Genomic DNA, 19,672 nt, shown 5'->3' on the forward strand with positions numbered 1-19,672 from the left:
GTATATATAGGAGGAAGAAGTAGGTCGGTGGACCCACGAGGGGCCCACGAGGGTGGAGGGCGCGCCTGGGGGGGTAGGCGCGCCCCCCTACCTCGTGGACTCCTCGTCTGTTGCTTGACGTCCACTCCAAGTCCTCTGGATCACGTTTGTTCCAAAAATCACGTTCCCGAAGGTTTCATTCCGTTTGGACTCCGTTTGATATTCTTTTTATGCGAAACACTGAAATAGGCAAAAAAAACAGCAATTTGGGTTGGGCCTCCGGTTAATAGGTTAGTCCCCAAAATAATATAAAAGTGTATAAATAAGCCCATTAAACATCCAAAACAGAATATATAATAGCATGGAAAAATCAAAAATTATAGATACGTTGTAGATGTATCAAGGTGCCGTACGTTCGGTACTTGGATCGGTCGGATCGTGAAGACGTACGACTACATCAACTGCGTTGTGCTAACGCTTCCGCTTTCGGTCTACGAGGGTACGTGGACAACACTCTCCCCTCTCGTTGCTATGCATCACCATGATCTTGCGTGTGCGTAGGAATTTTTTTGAAATTACTACGTTCCCCAACAGTGGCATCCGAGCCAGGTTTATGCGTAGATGTTATATGCACGAGTAGAACACAAGTGAGTTGTGGGCGATACAAGTCATACTGCTTACCAGCATGTCATACTTCGGTTCGGCGGTATTGTTGGATGAAGCGGCCCGGACCGACATTACGCGTACGCTTAGGCGAGACTGGTTCTACCGACGTGCTTTGCGCATAGGTGGCTGGCGGGTGTCAGTTTCTCCAACTTTAGTTGAACTGAGTGTGACTACGTCCGGTCCTTGAGAAGGTTAAAACAACACTAACTTGACGAACTATCGTTGTGGTTTTGATGTGTAGGTAAGAACGGTTCTTGCTCAGCCTGTAGCAGCCACGTAAAATTTGCAACAACAAAGTAGAGGACGTCTAACTTGTTTTTGCAGGGCATGTTGTGATGTGATATGGTCAAGGCATGATGCTATATTTTATTGTATGAGATGATCATGTTTTGTAACCGAGTTATCGGCAACTGGCAGGAGCCATATGGTTGTCGCTTTATTGTATGCAATGCAATTGCCCTGTAATTGCTTTACTTTATCACTAAGCGGTAGCGATAGTCGTAGAAGCAATAGTTGGCGAGACGACAACGATGCTATGATGGAGATCAAGGTGTCGCACCGGTGACGATGGTGATCATGACGGTGCTTCGGAGATGGAGATCACAAGCACAAGATGATGATGGCCATATCATATCACTTATATTGATTGCATGTGATGTTTATCCTTTATGCATCTTATTTTGCTTTGATTGATGGTAGCATTATAAGATGATCTCTCACTAAATTTCAAGATAAAAGTGTTCTCCGAGTATGCACCGTTGCCAAAGTTCGTCGTGCCGAGACACCACGTGATGATCGGATGTGATAAGCTCTACGTCCATCTACAACGGGTGCAAGCCAGTTTTGCACACGCAGAATATGCGGGTTAACTTGACGAGCCTAGCATATGCAGATATGGCCTCGGAACACTGAGACCGAAAGGTTGAGCGTGAATCATATAGTAGATATGATCAACATAGTGATTCTCACCATTGAAAACTACTCCATCTCACGTGATGATCGGACATGGTTTAGTTGATTTGGATCACGTGATCACTTAGATGATTAGAGAGATGTCTATCTAAGTGGGAGTTCTTAAGTAATATGATTAATTGAACTTAAATTTATCATGAACTTAGTACCTGATAGTATTTTGCTTGTCTATGTTGTTGTAGATAGATGGCCCGTGCTGTTGTTATGTTGAATTTTAATGCGTTCCTTGAGAAAGCAAAGTTGAAAGATGATGGTAGCAATTACACGGACTGGGTCCGTAACTTGAGGATTATCCTCATTGCTGCACAGAAGAATTACGTCCTGGAAGCACCGCTGGGTGCCAGGCCTACTGCAGATGCAACTGACAACGTTAAGAACGTCTGGCAGAGCAAAGCTGATGACTACTCGATAGTTCAGTGTGCCATGCTTTACGGCTTAGAAACGGGACTTCAACGATGTTTTGAACGTCATGGAGCATATGAGATGTTCCAGGAGTTGAAGTTAACATTTCAAGCAAATGCCTGGATTGAGAGATATGAAGTCTCCAATAAGTTCTACAGCTGCAAGATGGAGGAGAATAGTTATGTCAGTGAACATATACTCAAAATGTCTGGGTATAACAATCACTTGATTCAACTGGGAGTTATCTTTCGGATGATAGTGTCATTGACAGAATTCTTCAATCACTGCCACCAAGCTACAAGAGCTTCGTGATGAACTATAATATGCAAGGGATGGATAAGACAATTCCCGAGCTCTTCGCAATGCTAAAGGCTGCGGAGGTAGAAATCAAGAAGGAGCATCAAGTGTTGATGGTCAACAAGACCACCAGTTTCAAGAAAAAGGGTAAAGGGAAGAAGAAGGAAAACTTCAAGAAGAACGACAAACAAGTTGCTGCTCAAGAGAAGAAACCCAAGTTTGGACGTAAGCATGAGACTGAGTGCTTCTACTGCAAGCAGACTGGTCACTGGAAGCGGAACTGCCCCAAGTATTTGGCGGATAAGAAGGATGGAAAGGTGAACAAAGGTATATGTGATATACATGTTATTGATGTGTACCTTACTAGAGCTCGCAGTAGCACCTGGGTATTTAATACTGGTTCTGTTGCTAATATTTGCAACTCGAAACAGGGACTACGGATTAAGCGAACACTGGCTAAGGACGAGGTGACGATGTGCGTGGGAAATGGTTCCAATGTCGATGTGATCGCCGTCGGCACGCTACCTCTACATCTACCTTCGGGATTAGTTTTAGACCTAAATAATTGTTATTTGGTGCCAGCGGTGAGCATGAACATTATATCTGGATCTTGTTTGATGCGAGACGGTTATTCATTTAAATCTGAGAATAATGGTTGTTCTATTTATATGAGTAATATCTTTTATGGTCATGCACCCTTGAAGAGTGGTCTATTTTTGTTGAATCTCGATAGTAGTGATACACATATTCATAATGTTGAAGCCAAAAGATGCAGAGTTGATAATGATAGTGCAACTTATTTGTGGCATTGCCATTTGGGTCATATTGGTGTAAAGCGCATGAAGAAACTCCATACTGATGGACTTTTGGAATCACTTGATTATGAATCACTTGGTACTTGCGAACCATGCCTTATGGGCAAGATGACTAAAACGCCGTTCTCCGGAACAATGGAGCAAGCAACAGATTTGTTGGGGATCATACATACTGATGTATGTGGTCCGATGAATATTGAGGCTCGCGGCGGGTATCGTTATTTTCTCACCTTCACAGATGATTTGAGCAGATATGGGTATATCTACTTAATGAAACATAAATCTGAAAAAACATTTGAAAGTTCAAAGAATTTCAGAGTGAAGTGGAAAATCATCGTAACAAGAAAATAAAGTTTCTACGATCTGATCGTGGAGGAGAATATTTGAGTTACGAGTTTGGTCTACATTTGAAACAATGCGGAATAGTTTCGCAACTCACGCCACCCGGAACACCACAGGTAATGGTGTGTCCGAACGTCGTAATCGTACTTTACTAGATATGGTGCGATCTATGATGTCTCTTACTGATTTACCGCTATCGTTTTGGAGTTATGCTTTAGAGACGGCTGCATTCACGTTAAATAGGGCACCATCGAAATCCGTTGAGACGATGCCTTATGAACTGTGGTTTGGCAAGAAACCAAAGTTGTCGTTTCTTAAAGTTTGGGGCTGCGATGCTTATGTGAAAAAGCTTCAACCTGATAAGCTCGAACCCAAATCAGAGAAATGTGTCTTCATAGGGTACCCTAAGGAAACTGTTGGGTACACCTTCTATCATGGATCCGAAGGCAAGACATTCGTTGCTAAGAATGGATCCTTTCTAGAGAAGGAGTTTCTCTCGAAAGAAGTGAGTGGGAGGAAAGTAGAACTTGATGAGGTAACTATACCTACTCCCTTATTGGAAAGTAGTTCATCACAGAAATCTGTTTCTGTGACTCCTGCACCAATTAGTGAGGAAGCTAATGATGATGATCCTATAACTTCAGATCAAGTTACTACCGAACCTCGTAGGTCAACCAGAGTAAGATCCGCACCAGAGTGGTACGGTAATCCTATTCTGGAGGTCCTGTTACTTGAGCAAGGCGAACCTACGAACTATGAAGAAGCAATGGTGAGCCCAGATTCCGCAAAATGGCTTGAGGCCATGAAATATGAGATGGGATCCATGTATGAGAACAAAGTGTGGACTTTGGTTGACTTGCCCAATGATCGGCAAGCCATAGAGAATAAATGGATCTTCAAGAAGAAGACTGACGCTGACGGTAATGTTACTGTCTACAAAGCTCGACTTGTTGCAAAAGGTTTTCGACAAGTTCAGGGAGTTGACTACGATGAGACTTTCTCACCCGTAGCGATGCTTAAGTCTGTCTGAATCATGTTAGCAATTGCCGCATTTTATGATTATGAAATTTGGAAAATGGATGTCAAAACTGCATTCCTGAATGGATTTCTGGAAGAAGATTTGTATATGATGCAGCCGGAAGGTTTTGTCAATCCAAAGGGAGCTAACAAAGTGTGCAAGCTCCAGCGATCCATTTATGGACTGGTGCAAACCTCTCGGAGTTGGAATAAACGTTTTGATAGTGTGATCAAAGCATATGGTTTTATACAGACTTTTGGAGAACCTGTATTTACAAGAAAGTGAGTGGGAGCTCTGTAGCATTTCTAATATTATATGTGGATGACATATTACTGATTGGAAATGATATAGAATTTCTGGATAGCATAAAAGGTTACTTGAATAAGAGTTTTTCAATGAAAGACCTCGGTGAAGCTGCTTACATATTGGGCATCAAGATCTATAGAGATAGATCAAGACGCTTGATAGGACTTTCACAAAGCACATACCTTGACAAAGTTTTGAAAAAGTTCAAAATGGATCAAGCAAAGAAAGGGTTCTTGCCTGTGTTACAAGGTGTGAAGTTGAGTCAGACTCAATGCCCGACCACTGTAGAAGATAGAGAGAAAATGAAAGATGTTCCCTATGCTTCAGCCATAGGCTCTATCATGTATGCAATGCTATGTACCAGACCTAATGTGTGCCTTGCTATTAGCTTAGCAGGGAGGTACCAAAGTAATCCAGGAGTGGATCACTGGACAGCGGTCAAGAACATCCTGAAATACCTGAAAAGGACTAAGGATATGTTTCTCGTTTATGGAGGTGATAAAGAGCTAGTCGTAAATGGTTACGTCGATGCAAGCTTTGACACTGATCCGGACGATTCTAAATCGCAAACCGGATACGTGTTTACATTGAACGGTGGAGCTGTCAGTTGGTGCAGTTCTAAACAAAGCGTTGTGGCGGGATCTACATGTCAAGCGGAGTACATAGCAGCTTCGGAAGCAGCAAATGAAGGAGTCTGGATGTGTAGCGACCAGACCTCAAATGGCCTGTGCTGCTGTGCACCAGTGTCATCCCTGGATCAGTAATGCTGACACACACAGTACAAATGGAGGATTTATAACAGAGTAGCAATCACACACTTATTACTTCGGATATCTCCATAGAGATTAAGTATGAAAAACATGGCTTAAGGCCATCTAATAACGATAACAGCGGAAGACTTGGAAGGTAAGTGAGTCCATCAACTCCAGCGGCATCACTGAGTATAAGACCACGACCTAAGGCACCTTACTCGTCGTCTGAAAAGTCTGCAACATGAAACGTTGCAGCCCGAAAACGGGTCAGCACATAGGATATGCTGGCAATGTAACACATAGAGAACAATGAACAATAATAATGCTATTCTATATGCATATATGGCTGGTGGAAAGCTCTATGGTTACAGTTTTGCAAAAAGCCAATTTTATCCTACTTCAAAGGAATAAATTTTATTTAACTATCATGGTGGTTGTGAAACATTGAGATGGTTGACAGCATCTCAATCCCAATTAAAAGTCATCAATAACCCAACAAAATTAATTAGAAGTAACATAGTGTTGAGATTCACATGATAATCCAAGTACTAGATACTCAAGTTGTCCATAACCGGGGACACAGCTAATCATGATCAGTTTGTACACTCTGCAGAGGTTTGTGCACTTTTCCCACAAGACTTGATCTCCTTCGTTGGATTACTCGCACTACATGGTGTTTGAGTAACGGATGACCAAGACACAGTCTTTCAGAAGTGTTCGCACCTTACGTATGGGTAGACCGTTACACCTACTTTCCCCTACATCTGCTAGTCTACCACTGTAAGAGTTCACACAACTTAGTCAACTATGCTAGAGCCCATAATAGCTTGCGGCTGCACAGGGAAGTTTCTAGCATGAAAAATCTCATGATCCCTTTGAACCTGGGTGGCGGTCCAAAAGAAAAACAGGCAATCCTGGAATACCCAGGTACCTCAATCCACCCAGATGTGAGTTTAAGTTGCCACCTTAAGTAAACCATTATTTAAAAATCTCACATCTGTCATGAATTTCACTCAAACCCAATCCACGTCTACAGGCATAGCATGGCAATAATAAAAACAACGTAGAAGTAACTCCCAAGGGTTTGATAGAAAAACAGATAATAGGTACTACCTCAGCTACTTCCCAATACCCACAGTTTATTAGATCCTAATCATGCAATGTGTTTGAGGAAAAGATCTAATGCAATAAAAGCTGGGTATGAACGGGGTATGATCAAAGTGTTACTTGCCTTGCTGATGATCCGCAAAACCTAGCGATTCGAAGTAACAAGCGGCACACTCCGGGTACTCTATCGCAAACAAACAAGCATACAATCAGTACTCAACTAATGCACAGGTAAAACTCGAATGAAAAATCCAACCAGAAAGTTCAACTTAAGAACTCCGGTTTGCAAAAAGAATCAACTCGAAAGAAGCAACGAAAGTCAAACGGCGGAAGAAAGAAACTTCGTTTGCTAATCTGGATCTAGGTCAAATTTTACTGTGGCAAAATCTTGTTTGAGTAGGTTAAACGGAAAGAGAATTTCGAGACGAAACTCTAGGCGCTTGAATCACCTGGTTCCGATAAACGAGCGAGAAGTTAAACAGAAACGAAGATTCGATCAGAAATCGAATCTGAGAAAATAACGAGATAATCCGCCGAAAAAGAAAAACGGATGAACGGTTAAAGAACGGACGTTCGTTAACAGAGAAAAACCGACGAATGCGTTCGTTAAAACGAACGGTTCGATGAACGCTCGTAAAATAAGAAAACCAAAAAAAACCGATCTAGGGTTTTTTTTAGAAAAAAAACCGGTCAACGCAAAACGGCAGTGAGGCAGTACCTCGACGGGGCTACTCCGGCGAGGGGCTCCGGCGGGGCGGGGTGCGGGGCTCGGGGCTCGGCGGGCGAGGGGCGGCGGCGGGGCGGCGAGTGGCGGCGGCGCGGGGCTCGGCGAGCGGCGGCGCGTGCGGGCGGCGGCGGCGCGGCGCGGGTGCGGCGACGGGGCGGCGGGTGCGGCGGGCGGCGGCGTTCGGGGGAGGAGGAGAGGGGGGCTATATATGGAGGGGGGCGAGGGCGGCTTGGGGGAGGGGCAACCGAGGCGGCGGCGGCGTCGTGGCGAGGCCGGACTCCGGCGGCCGTGCGGGAAGAGGACGCCGCGGGGCGGGCCGTCGGCTGGCCTTTTGGCCCACTCGGCGCGGGCGTCTATTTTTTTTTAAAAGGTCCGCGAAGAAAATTGCATAGAAAAATAAATAAAAATCAGAAAAATATGAAATAAATTTTCCCCGTCTAGTTAGAAAATCTAGAATAGGGTGAACATTTTAAAATCAAAAATAAATATTTTGAAAACATGCATATTTTTAAATGCAACAAAAATTGCAAATAAAATCCAATAAATTCCAGATAATGATTTTAACATTTTTCCTCCAGTATTTCAATTGTTTTGGAGAAGTCATATTTTCTCCTCTCGTTTATTTAAAATGAAATATTTTTCCGGAGAGAAAAATAATTAAAATCCCAATCCTCGTTTGAAAAATCAAATATGAAAATTCGAGAAAATCCCCAACTCTCTCCGAGGGTCCTTGAGTTGCTTAGGATTTATCGAGGATTTGTCAAAATGCAATAAAACATGATATGCAATGATGATCTATGTATAGCATACCAAATTGGAAATTTGGGATGTTACAGGATGAAGGAGTTCATATCCGATCTAGGTGTCATACCTAGCGCATCGGGTCCAATGAAAATCTTTTGTGACAATACTGGTGCAATTGCCTTGGCAAAGGAATCCAGATTTCACAAGAGAACCAAGCACATCAAGAGACGCTTCAATTCCATCTGGGACCAAGTCCAGGTGGGAGACATAGAGATTTGCAAGATACATACGGATCTGAATGTTGCAGACCCGTTGACTAAGCCTCTTCCACGAGCAAAACATGATCAGTACCAAAACTCCATGGGTGTTAGAATCATTACCGTGTAATCTAGATTATTGACTCTAGTGCAAGTGGGAGACTGAAGGAAATATGCCCTAGAGGCAATAATACAGTTATTATTTATTTCCTCATATCATGATAAATGTTTATTATTCATGCTAGAATTGTATTAACCGGAAACATAATACATGTGTGAATACATAGACAAACATAGTGTCACTATATGCCTCTACTTGACTAGCTCGTTAATCGAAGATGGTTGAGTTTCCTAGCCATGGACATGAGTTGTCATTTGATTAACGGGATCACATCATTAGGAGAATGATGTGATTGACTTGACCCGTTCCGTTAGCTTAGCGCTTGATCGTTTAGTATGTTGCTATTGCTTTCTTCATGACTTATACATGTTCCCATGCCTATAAGATTATGCAACTCCCGTTTACCGGAGGAACACTTTGTGTGCTACCAAACGTCACAACGTAACTGGGTGATTATAAAGGTGCTCTACAGGTGTCTCCGAAGGTACTTGTTGAGTTGGCGTATTTCGAGATTAGGATTTGTCACTCCGATTGTCGGAGAGGTATCTCTGGGCCCTCTCGGTAATGCACATCACTATAAGCCTTGCAAGCAATGTGAATAATGAGTTAGTTGCGGGATGATGCATTACATAACGAGTAAAGAGACTTGCCAATAACAAGATTGAACTAGGTATTGAGATACCGACGATCGAATCTCGGGCAAGTAACATACCGATGACAAAGGGAACAACGTATGTTGTTATGCGGTTTGACCGATAAAGATCTTCGTAGAATATGTGGGAGCCAATATGAGCATCCAGGTTCCGCTATTGGTTATTGACCGGAGACGTGTCTCGGTCATGTCTACATAGTTCTCGAACCCGTAGGGTCCGCACGCTTAAAGTTTGGTGACCATCGGTATTATGAGTTTTTGTGTTTTGATGTACCGAAGGTAGTTCGGAGTCCCGGATATGATCACGGACATGACAAGGAGTCTCGAAATGGTCGAGACGTAAAGATCGATATATTGGACGACTATGTTCGGGCACCGGAAAGGTTCCGGAAGGTTTCAGACATATACCAGAGTACCGGGGGGTTACCGAAACCCCCCGGGGAGTTAATTGGGCCTCATGGGCCTTATTGGGAGAAGAGGAGGGGCAACTAGGGCAGCCGCGCGCCCCCTCCCCCTCTAGTCCGAATTGGACAAGGAAGGAGGGGCGGCGCCCCCCTTTTGCCTTCTCCTCCTCTCTCCCTTCCTTCCCTTCTCCTACTCCAACAAGGAAAGGAGGAGTCCTACTCCCGGTGGGAGTAGGACTCCCCCTTGGCGCGCCCTCCTTGGCCGGCCGCCTCTCCCCCCTTGCTCCTTTATATACGGGGGCAGGGGGCACCTCTAGACACACAAGTTGATCTGTTTATCTCTCCCAGCCGTGTGCGGTGCCCCCCTCCACCATATTCCACCTCGGTCATATCGTAGCGGTGCTTAGGTGAAGCCCTGCGTCGGTAGCAACATCATCAGCGTCATCACGCCGTCGTGCTGACGGAACTCTCCCGTGAAGCTCTGCTGGATCGGAGTTCGCGGGACGTCATCGAGCTGAACGTGTGCTGAACTCGGAGGTGCCGTACGTTCGGTACTTGGATCGGTCGAATCGTGAAGACGTACGACTACATCAACCGCGTTGTGCTAACGCTTCCGCTTTCGGTCTACGAGGGTACGTGGACAACACTCTCCCCTCTCGTTGCTATGCATCACCATGATCTTGCGTGTGCGTAGGAATTTTTTTTAAATTACTACGTTCCCCAACAACTAGAACCATGCTCCTTTTCTCTCTTCCCGGGAAAGAAAGAAAGGCCCCATGCATTTAGGGTTTCCCCGCCTCCCTCCGGTGCCACCGCCGATCTGGCTCGTCCTCTGTGGCCTTAGGGCCATGGAGGTGTGGTGGATCCTGGCCCTTGTTGGAGAGAGAGCTCATGCTTTATTTTATATATTTTTTAGTTTGTTTAGGGTTTGTGTCCTACCCAGGAAGACGAGGCCGCGAATGCTCCTTGAAGATGAACAAGGTTCTCCTCGCCTAGCCCCGTCCTGGATGTGCATCTTGTATTGTTGGAGTGCGTGTGGAGGTGTGTCTCCGGCGGATCTTGCGGGATTCGGTCGGCGTTTCTCTTTGGTGGATCGACGTGGATCCGGCCTTCGTTCGTCGTGTTCATGTGTCTACGGATTAGATCCTTCCGATCTACATTTCTCTTCATCGGCGACGATTGCTGTTCTAGTGCGCTGTACCTTTGGGGCCATAGCACGACGACCCTCCGACTACTACTATAATAAGATTTAGCCAACTCGGGCGAGGGAGGGCGATGATGGCGGCGCACCTTCCATTTGCTCAAGTGATTGTAGTCGTCGCCAGGTGGTCTATGGACATGAATCTAACTTTTGTTACTTCATATGTTCTTTGTACTGCCATGATCTTTGATGAATGGATCAAAAAAAATTCAAAAAAAGAAAAACTAAAACCATGCTCACACTACATCTAAGGGAAGCGTGCCATCATCACTGATCACATGCCATCGAGAGTCCAGACCGCCCATGCATCCATTTTAGGCCAGTCATATGGGGCACCTCGAATGAAGGGCACAAGCGGAACCCACACATCAAGTCGTTTTTTTTAACGACGTTAAGTAGAAGTTGAGTCATCAAGCACATGTCAAGTAGAATTTTTTGCCCACCCACGTATAACTTTGGTCTTATATGACTTTGCAACTCCCTCCGTTCCAAATTACTCATCGTGGTTTTAGTTCAAATTCCAAATTACTCGTCGTGATTTTAGTTCAAATTTGAACTAAAACCACGATGAGTAATTTGGAACGGAGGGAGTAGTTGTCAGCGTGTTTTTTTTTATTCATTGTCAGCGTGTTTTTGTGCGTGTTGATGTTGGCTATGTGCATTATAACTTTGCAGAGGCCGTGTGTGTTCTCATGTGTTTGTATCGTCTTAATGCTTCATTTTGAACCAATAAATCCCACAGTTTGTGTGTCAGAAAAGAAAAGGTCCGCTGTTGTAGACGTCACCTTAGGCCAGGTCGAGCACTCCAAGCCCCACCGCGGAGCACGCTGCCGGAACCCCCGTTACGGAGGCTAAAATCCATCGCCCTTGCGTGCCCGTAGAGACGGGTGGTAGCCTGGGATCACGTCACCGAGAGCAAAGTAACATGTGCGTACAATACTCCCACTCTAGCCAAAACATGACCAGACGAAATCACGAAACATGGGGAGGCAACGACATAGGAAAGCTCACATCACATGGCAAGCAATAGACCAGACAGATGAAGAAGCATTTTCGTTCATATACTAGTAGTAAACTGTAAAAATCGTCACCAGAACCACCGACGATGACAACGACGACCACTACCGTTGAAACAGCAGCAGCCACATGTAACCTCGTACTACATGTGTACGTTATTCAAACCTTTAACAGAGCGATCGAAGCAAAGGTGCGACGTTGTAGTGCGTGCCGCCGCCCGCGCCCTAAGGCGGGCAACACATGCCGCAGCACGCCCACCCATATATGGGGCAAGTGCGGCAGTTGCAGTTTCTATAGCCGCACCACAGGAGCCGGCGTGCCCCGCCGCCCGCCGCCGCTATCTGCGTGGCCATCAGGAGGACCACGAGGAGCATCACGCAGGAGACGAACATCTTGTTCCTCAGAAGCGCTGCCATGCCGCCGTCGGAGGCCATCGCTTCAGCTGGCTACGATCAAGAGAGAACGAGAGATACACACCGTCACTGATTTTGTAAAGATGTGACTGACGGATTACCATAGAAACACTAGAAGGAGTAGAACATCTTACGTGGTGAGAGTGAGACGAAGTGCTCGGCGTTAGCTGCTGGTGCTGCAAGGAGGAGGGAAGGGCTGGCATTTATAGGAGAGGAAATGGCTGGAGCGGAAGCCAGTGGCTGGGATACAACAACCAAGCCGGACGCCATTGTTGAACCGAGCACCGCTCCAACGGAATGCGTACAGAGATGCAGTGTACGTTTTTTGTAACCAACAAGTGAGCAAGCGGTTCAGTCACCGACAAACTTTTCATGGATATATTCATCTTTGCGAAAGAGAACGGCAGCTCATCTTTTCTTCAATTGTCGGTACTCCACCAGAGATTGGAAACATGCTAAAGGATTGGATCGGCTTCGTGGACGTGCAACCTAATCCATGGTCCAAGGCCAGTGGTTTGGAAACAAGGGTGCTGCGCGGTCATGCGTCAGCATTCGTTCAGGGCATACCGCACATGCCTATCTCGTCTCTCGATGATTATCTCGAGGGAGATATGGAACGAAAGATATACACTGTTTTTCTGTCGTCGAGAAAGACCGAGGCCGGCTTCTGGTCCATTGCCCGGGGTTCGGTGCCGGTGACGTTGGCGCCCGACGGCATCATTTACCTCTTGATGGTGTTGTTGAAGAGCCTCTTCTTCCTGTCCCGGGTCTTTTTGGCCCACAGTTGGCGGGTTGCGCTTGGTTGTAGAGGTTAGCTTCGTTTAAGCGGTGTTTGTGTTTGTTGTTAGGGTTTTTACATGGTTGTTCTCCAACTGACCATGTAGTTATGTGACTTTCGGCCTAATTTTCCTTACAAGTTAGACCAATATTGTTTCTTTTTAATGAAATTGTAGGAGCACACCGTCTGTGATGAGGTTCCGTAAAAGAAATTTGAGTTGTACTATAGCGCAAGAGTAATCTGTTGTATCCTTTATGGTCTGCCTTTATAAGATTTTCTGGATTGATGAGATGAGACAAAGCAGTTAAGCCCTTTTGCATCCCTCTCTCAAAAACTAATAATCCTTTTCGCGAATACGCAAAGCGTGTGTATCTTTTCGTTGATAGAAGGAAGAGAAATGAGTACAAAGAGGATACAACACATGGCACGAACGCAAACTGGCATGGACATGATCCCTGCAGCAGAGAGATACGGGATGCTCAGCTGAACAGAAAAAGAACCACAGCTAAACCAACTAAGCCTAATAATCTGGATTCAACTATTCGAGATTTACTTTGTAGACAGAACTTGTAGAAAAAACAATTATACGTATGCATAGGATATCAAGTCAGGAGGTAGGAGGGGCTTCGTCTTGCACAAAGGTTCAGTGGAGATGTCAAGTCATGCCTAGCCGACAGGTGTTACGATTTGTCACACTGAACCTTTTGATAGCGATGAGTTGTTGCTGAAGTCTCTCGGTTTTCTTGAAACTTGGCTTTGGCTGCATTTGGTTCGAGAACCATCTAACGGGACCAAGGATAAGAGAAAGAGCAATGGAATCAGATTAGGGCGCCGTGGACTGGCCTACTGGTAGTCGGTGGGCGTGAAAATTCACTTCCGACTAAGTGTGTCATAGGAAAGGACCTCTTCCAAGATCATTGTGCAATGCTTATGTGAAATCTCAATCCAAAACTTCTTCGTTTCGTTGGAAAAACCAACGCCGACGTCAAGATCAGTCTCCTTTCCTTTCAAAAGTGAGCGAGCAGAGCTGAAAAAGATGGAGTTACCTGGAGATGAACAAATTTGATTTAATAACACAAACAGTACAAAGCGTCTCTCACGTCCATTCTTTTATTTTTGATTTTTCCCAACCTGCGTTGGATCCGCAGCTTGTGAACCGGCTTTTGGAAGGGGTGGAGGCACCTACCTCGAAAGACAGGGACCTCCTTTTAAAAATGTATGGAATTGCGCCCGGAAATACACAGGCTTTGCTTTTTGAAATCACAAAAATGGTAGAATCATACATGCGGCAGGCAAATTTGGTTTTGCCACCTGCATACGATGTTACCTGGTTTTGTAACCAGTTTCTGGGCGTGGATTCTTTTAAGGATCTAAAGGATACTTTCGTAGATTTACATTTCAAGGGGCGCGAAAGCTTAACTTGGAACACGGGCTTTGTTAATTTTTATAACGAAATATGGAGGGCCGAAGACTCCCCGCCGGGTAGCGCTGTAAGTGCTCCGAATCAGCTTTTTTTGGAAAAACAATAATTGATCTTCATGTGGGCAACTTTTATTCTACATTTACAAATGCAGTCTTGTATATGCTGCTCACTGTCGTTTTGGTCGTTTTTCTGTTTTTTGTTGTTACGAAAAAGGGAGGTGGAAAGTCAGTGCCAAATGCATGGCAATCCTTGGTCGAGCTTATTTATGATTTCGTGCTGAACCTGGTAAACGAACAAATAGGTGGTCTTTCCGGAAATGTGAAACAAAAGTTTTTCCCTCGCATCTCGGTCACTTTTACTTTTTCGTTATTTCGTAATCCCCAGGGTATGATACCCTTTAGCTTCACAGTGACAAGTCATTTTCTCATTACTTTGGCTCTTTCATTTTCCATTTTTATAGGCATTACGATCGTTGGATTTCAAAGACATGGGCTTCATTTTTTTAGCTTCTTATTACCTGCGGGAGTCCCACTGCCGTTAGCACCTTTCTTAGTACTCCTTGAGCTAATCTCTTATTGTTTTCGTGCATTAAGCTTAGGAATACGTTTATTTGCTAATATGATGGCCGGTCATAGTTTAGTAAAGATTTTAAGTGGGTTTGCTTGGACTATGCTATTTCTGAATAATATTTTCTATTTCATAGGAGATCTTGGTCCCTTATTTATAGTTCTAGCATTAACCGGTCTGGAATTAGGTGTAGCTATATCACAAGCTCATGTTTCTACGATCTCAATTTGTATTTACTTGAATGATGCTACAAATCTCCATCAAAATGAGTCATTTCATAATTGAATAAAAACGAGGAGCCGAAGATTCTAGGGGGCTACAGCTGCGCTTTTGCAGCACTGAACATGGTTCCGGGTACTCAAGATATTGTGTTTGTGTTTGGAGAGGTGTAGATTGTAGATTCTAGCCGAGAAGACCAGGAAAAGATAAGGATAAAGAATGTCATATATCTCAGGAGCTAGATCACTTCCCGATGAACAAGTCAGAATTGCCTCAACAAAAATGGATGGAATTGGACCGAAAAAAGCCATTCAGCTTCGTTATCGATTAGGTATCAGTGGGAACATCAAGATGAATGAGTTAACTAAGTATCAGATCGACCAAATTGAACAAATGATAGCTCAAGATCATGTTGTTCATTGGGAATTGAAGAGGGGAGAACGAGCAGACATCGAACGATTAATTTCTATTTCTCGTTATCGTGGAATTCGTCATCAAGATGGATCGCCCTTACGCGGTCAACGAACTCATACTAATGCAAGGACTGCTCGCAAGCAAATTCGGAAATGAAAGAAGGCTACCGAAAGAACAAGCAATGGATTTCGCGCTCATCCCTTGCTAAAGCGCATACGTTTTCTTGCTCCTTGGTACTTGTCTGATCAATCACACTGTTCATTAGTTCACTTGATTTTTCGTTCGATGTCTTGAACCGCTTACTAATCACGTATACGTATAGTAGGCCCCCTTCGCCACTCCACGTCTGGCCCGTCTTGGTCTCGCTCACTTCGCCCGCCTATCGTATCGGCTCGGCTTCGTCCGTCAAGCGACAGCTTCTGCCTCTGACGGCTTCACTATCGCTCATGACTGGTAGTAGTTGTCTCTATGTAGTAGTCGGCCTTTGTTAAGCTTCGCCAGAAGCGACTAGTCGCTTCCCGAATGCCTCTTTCTTGTACTAATTAATGTGTATGGTCTAGTCTTTCCAATGCCTCCTTCCTTGCCGCCAACGAACGCTAGATGGAGAGTAAGCAAGCTACCTTGCTTGCATTGCATTCGTTAAACGGTAGCTTCCGCGCCCTTCCTGCCTGCTTCAATTGATGTGAATGATCGTGTCTTCGACATCAATTTCAGTCTGATTAGATATGTCATTGAAACAAATCTGTTTTGTCTCTGTTTTCTTTTCGGATGATGAGGATGAGCCAGCCGATCCTAACATAATTTTGGAGGAGCCGGACGATGAAGCCTCAAAATCAGATAAAGATGTCTCCGACGCGACCGGACTTCCACTAGATTTTTATAGGGGTCAGGAGGGAAAAGATATGCTGTTTTCTATCAGTCCCAAGCGGATACTCCCCAGCTTCCATGGTCCGCTTACCGAGGAAGAGATGCGGGAGGACCCAGGGCCAGAGCAAGTTGGGTTGGGGTATAGAGCCGTAAGCGCGGTGGGGTGACAGAGGATGTGCTCGTACGGTTCATAGTTGGGTATGATATTCTCATGGATTGTTGGGAACGTCCTCTATATTCGAAATATGCCTTTCTAGGAGCATTACGATCTGCAGCTCAAATGGTCCCTTATGAAGTCTCTATTGGTCTTATTCTTATTGTGCGCCTTGTGAGCACGTTTGGATCCGCGAAGGGAATCGCTCGGATCTTCCCCTAACCCAACCCGGGAACAGACCGGAGGGAACCGCAGCATGAGGAATGTCCGCGTCTCGTCGCAAGGCTCATTTTGAGTTTTGGGTCATAGGGCGGGCAGTGCAGTCCGGGGCACAAGGGTCCTGGTACTACCCAGGTGCGAAGAACCCCGGAGGCGACTGCAATGAGCAAAAATGTAACTCACCGGCCTAAACGACGAGCAAACACTCGAACGTGAGAGCAAGGGATCACCCAACGAATGGACGAGCTCCAAGGAGGGAGGAGAGAGGGAGGCAAGAACCATGCTTTCAGAGAAGTGGCGGTCCGAATCCACTCTGACAAAAGAAAATAACAGACTAAGCCGTGCCGTAAGGGGGGCATTCTCCACACGGGACGGGGCCAAGGCCTTCATGTATGGGTGACAGATCGGCCATAGGAGTACTCCGGGATATACACCAGGGCAACTAATGTCGAGCATACGATGATGCCGCCCGTTTTCATTTCGTGAAAGTCCCCGGCAGAGGAAAGGGCTGTAGGTGATGGCGCGTTCTGCTTCTTAGGGCGATGAAATCGTTCCTATGGGATCGTGCATGGCAGCTGGTATAGATGATGATGAAAGGCGGGCCGCTTGAACCGGGACCTATTCTCATAATAGGCAGCAAGCAAAGCTAAATAGGAAAGGGGGCGACTGATGACTGCCTTTTTCGTCAGAAATCCAAAAGGGTGGAATGTGGAGCTAATATGGCTGGCTACAAGTATAGCCAAAGAAAGATGAGACGAGACGGACTGTCAGAGGACGCAGCGGGACTACCAGGGGAAAGCCCGCCCCCGCTAGCTAACATAGATATCTATTCTCGGTGCGCATATTCGAGATTTAGAATCTCTTTCCGACCAGGCCAGGCCGAATCGGGCCACCACTTGGGATGGGAATGGCTCAGCCCACATGCATCATTTGATGAAAGCACTCCAGTCCAGTCGCCTCCGATCAGTGGCTTGTCAACCACCGGACCGTAGCTCCTCACCAAATGCCCCTGCGTTGGGGCAACACAGCACATGACTAGTTCGCTCAAGGACCACACCCTCTCGAGAGCAGGATGCCGGCCGAGATGGAGCGCCAACCTAGACTTTCCTTGGGCTTGCCTTGCCCCAACATCTAAATAAAGGGCGGGCGCCGAAAAGGAAGCAGTGACGCCTTTTCAACGAAAGCTTAGCTTGGTAGGCGCAGATTACTCACCCTACTCCCTTAGACAATGCAATGCTCTGAACACGAAAGTTTGCAGTTCAGCCCTCTTCTCCCATGCAGAGTCGCAGGCAGCGCCTCGGATAAAAGCACGGACGAGCCACATGCAGGGAAACTTGCACGTGTGGTTCTGGCCGGGGACCCCGGTATAATGTACTAATATGTGTAGGTCCCTGTAATTCGAGTGAGATTGTCATGGCGCAAAAGCAGATATGGTCCGGTATTCCCTTGTTCCCCGTATTGGTTATGTTCCTTATTCCTCGTCTAGCAGAAACTAATCGAGCTCCGTCTGATCTCCCAGAAGCGGAAGCTGAATTAGCTGCAGGCTATAATGTAGAATATGCGCGGGATGCGATCCTTAATAGTTCACTGTTGGCGGAAGCCAATGTCTCGGGGACTCATTCTGACTTAAACAAGGGGAGGGTCTTTACCAACTTCCAAATCCAAGATTTAGGGGAAAAAAAGAGGGGCAGGGCACTCTTCATTCTTCATTCGAAACTCATGAATGTCGGGTCGGAGGTTTTTGCCTTGTTATCAAAAAGGGGAGTTGGGTAAAGCAAACTCCCTCCTTGGACGAGCACGGGGCTTAGTCAAGTAGAACCGGGTTGCGCTGCTTGATGCTCCGATCGAAAACAAATCAGTGGGGCCATGCCGGTACGACAGAATATGCGTTAGAAAGGTCAATCCCTCCCCCCCTTTTTGATTTTTTAATGAAAAACCGGGCCGAACTTCTAAAAAGCAGCCCACCCGCTTCCATAGAACAATATCGCGGCAACGTAGACCTAAGTGGATTTATTGGATCCTGGGGAACCATCACAAGTACGGCCGGCCTATAGAACGAGAATGTCGTGTCGTCCAGCGGAGCTTAGAAGAAGGTGACTCGGAGCCTAAGGAAGGTGACTCGCGCAGACAGCTGACTCCTTTTCAATAGAAAGGAATAGCCAAACCTACCCAGCTGGCTGGTCAATCTCAGTGATCTTATCGGCCGGCAAAGCGGAGACGGACGACCACGGTCCCGACCTTACCAGCACCGTAGGTTTACTAATCAATGAAGCCCCTCAACCTACTATCTTTTCTTACAAACTCAACCAAGCCTAACCAAACCCCATGCTCACGACATGTTCTTGATATTGATTGAGTTGGAGGGAGTCAGAGACTACCACGGAATCCTTCCATAGTCACCCCGGTGACCTTCGTCATCAAAGCGTCACGGCAGTTTCCAAGACCCCTCATATAATCTCCAGTGGGGATCAGTCGGAGCACGTAGGAATGCCGACCACTACATAAGCCACGTCTGGCTGAGGCGAGCAGCAAGCGGGGGAGAGTATTTTGAAGTACAAGAACGTTGGGGTGGGACGCTAGTACTTAAACTAGGGTTGCTTCTTAGCGCTAATCTTGCGTTTTTCAGCAGTTAGTTGTAGCGCGCCTTCCCTCCTTCTCTCATTTCGGAAAGATTTGGCAGTATTTTCTTATGATGACCTGGTCGAGAGAGTACGAAACATCGGTGTAAAAGATTGAGTGGGATGGTTATAGTAAGGGGCGAACCAAGTGCTTGCGCGAAGAAGCGAATCAATCAGAATGGACACAAGGAAAGGAATCGAGGCCCGGCCCGGTAGCGATG

General features: G+C 45.8%; 1 pseudogene; it reads left to right on the top strand.

Annotated features, from left to right (window-relative positions):
- Positions 1 to 13,888: 13,888 nt before the first annotated feature.
- Positions 13,889 to 15,574, top strand: LOC141042531 (ATP synthase subunit a-like; annotated as a pseudogene).
- The last annotated feature ends 4,098 nt before the right edge of the window (positions 15,575 to 19,672 follow it).

The sequence above is a fragment of the Aegilops tauschii genome, chromosome 1, assembly GCF_002575655.3.
Source record: "Aegilops tauschii subsp. strangulata cultivar AL8/78 chromosome 1, Aet v6.0, whole genome shotgun sequence".
Lineage (NCBI taxonomy): Eukaryota > Viridiplantae > Streptophyta > Magnoliopsida > Poales > Poaceae > Aegilops > Aegilops tauschii.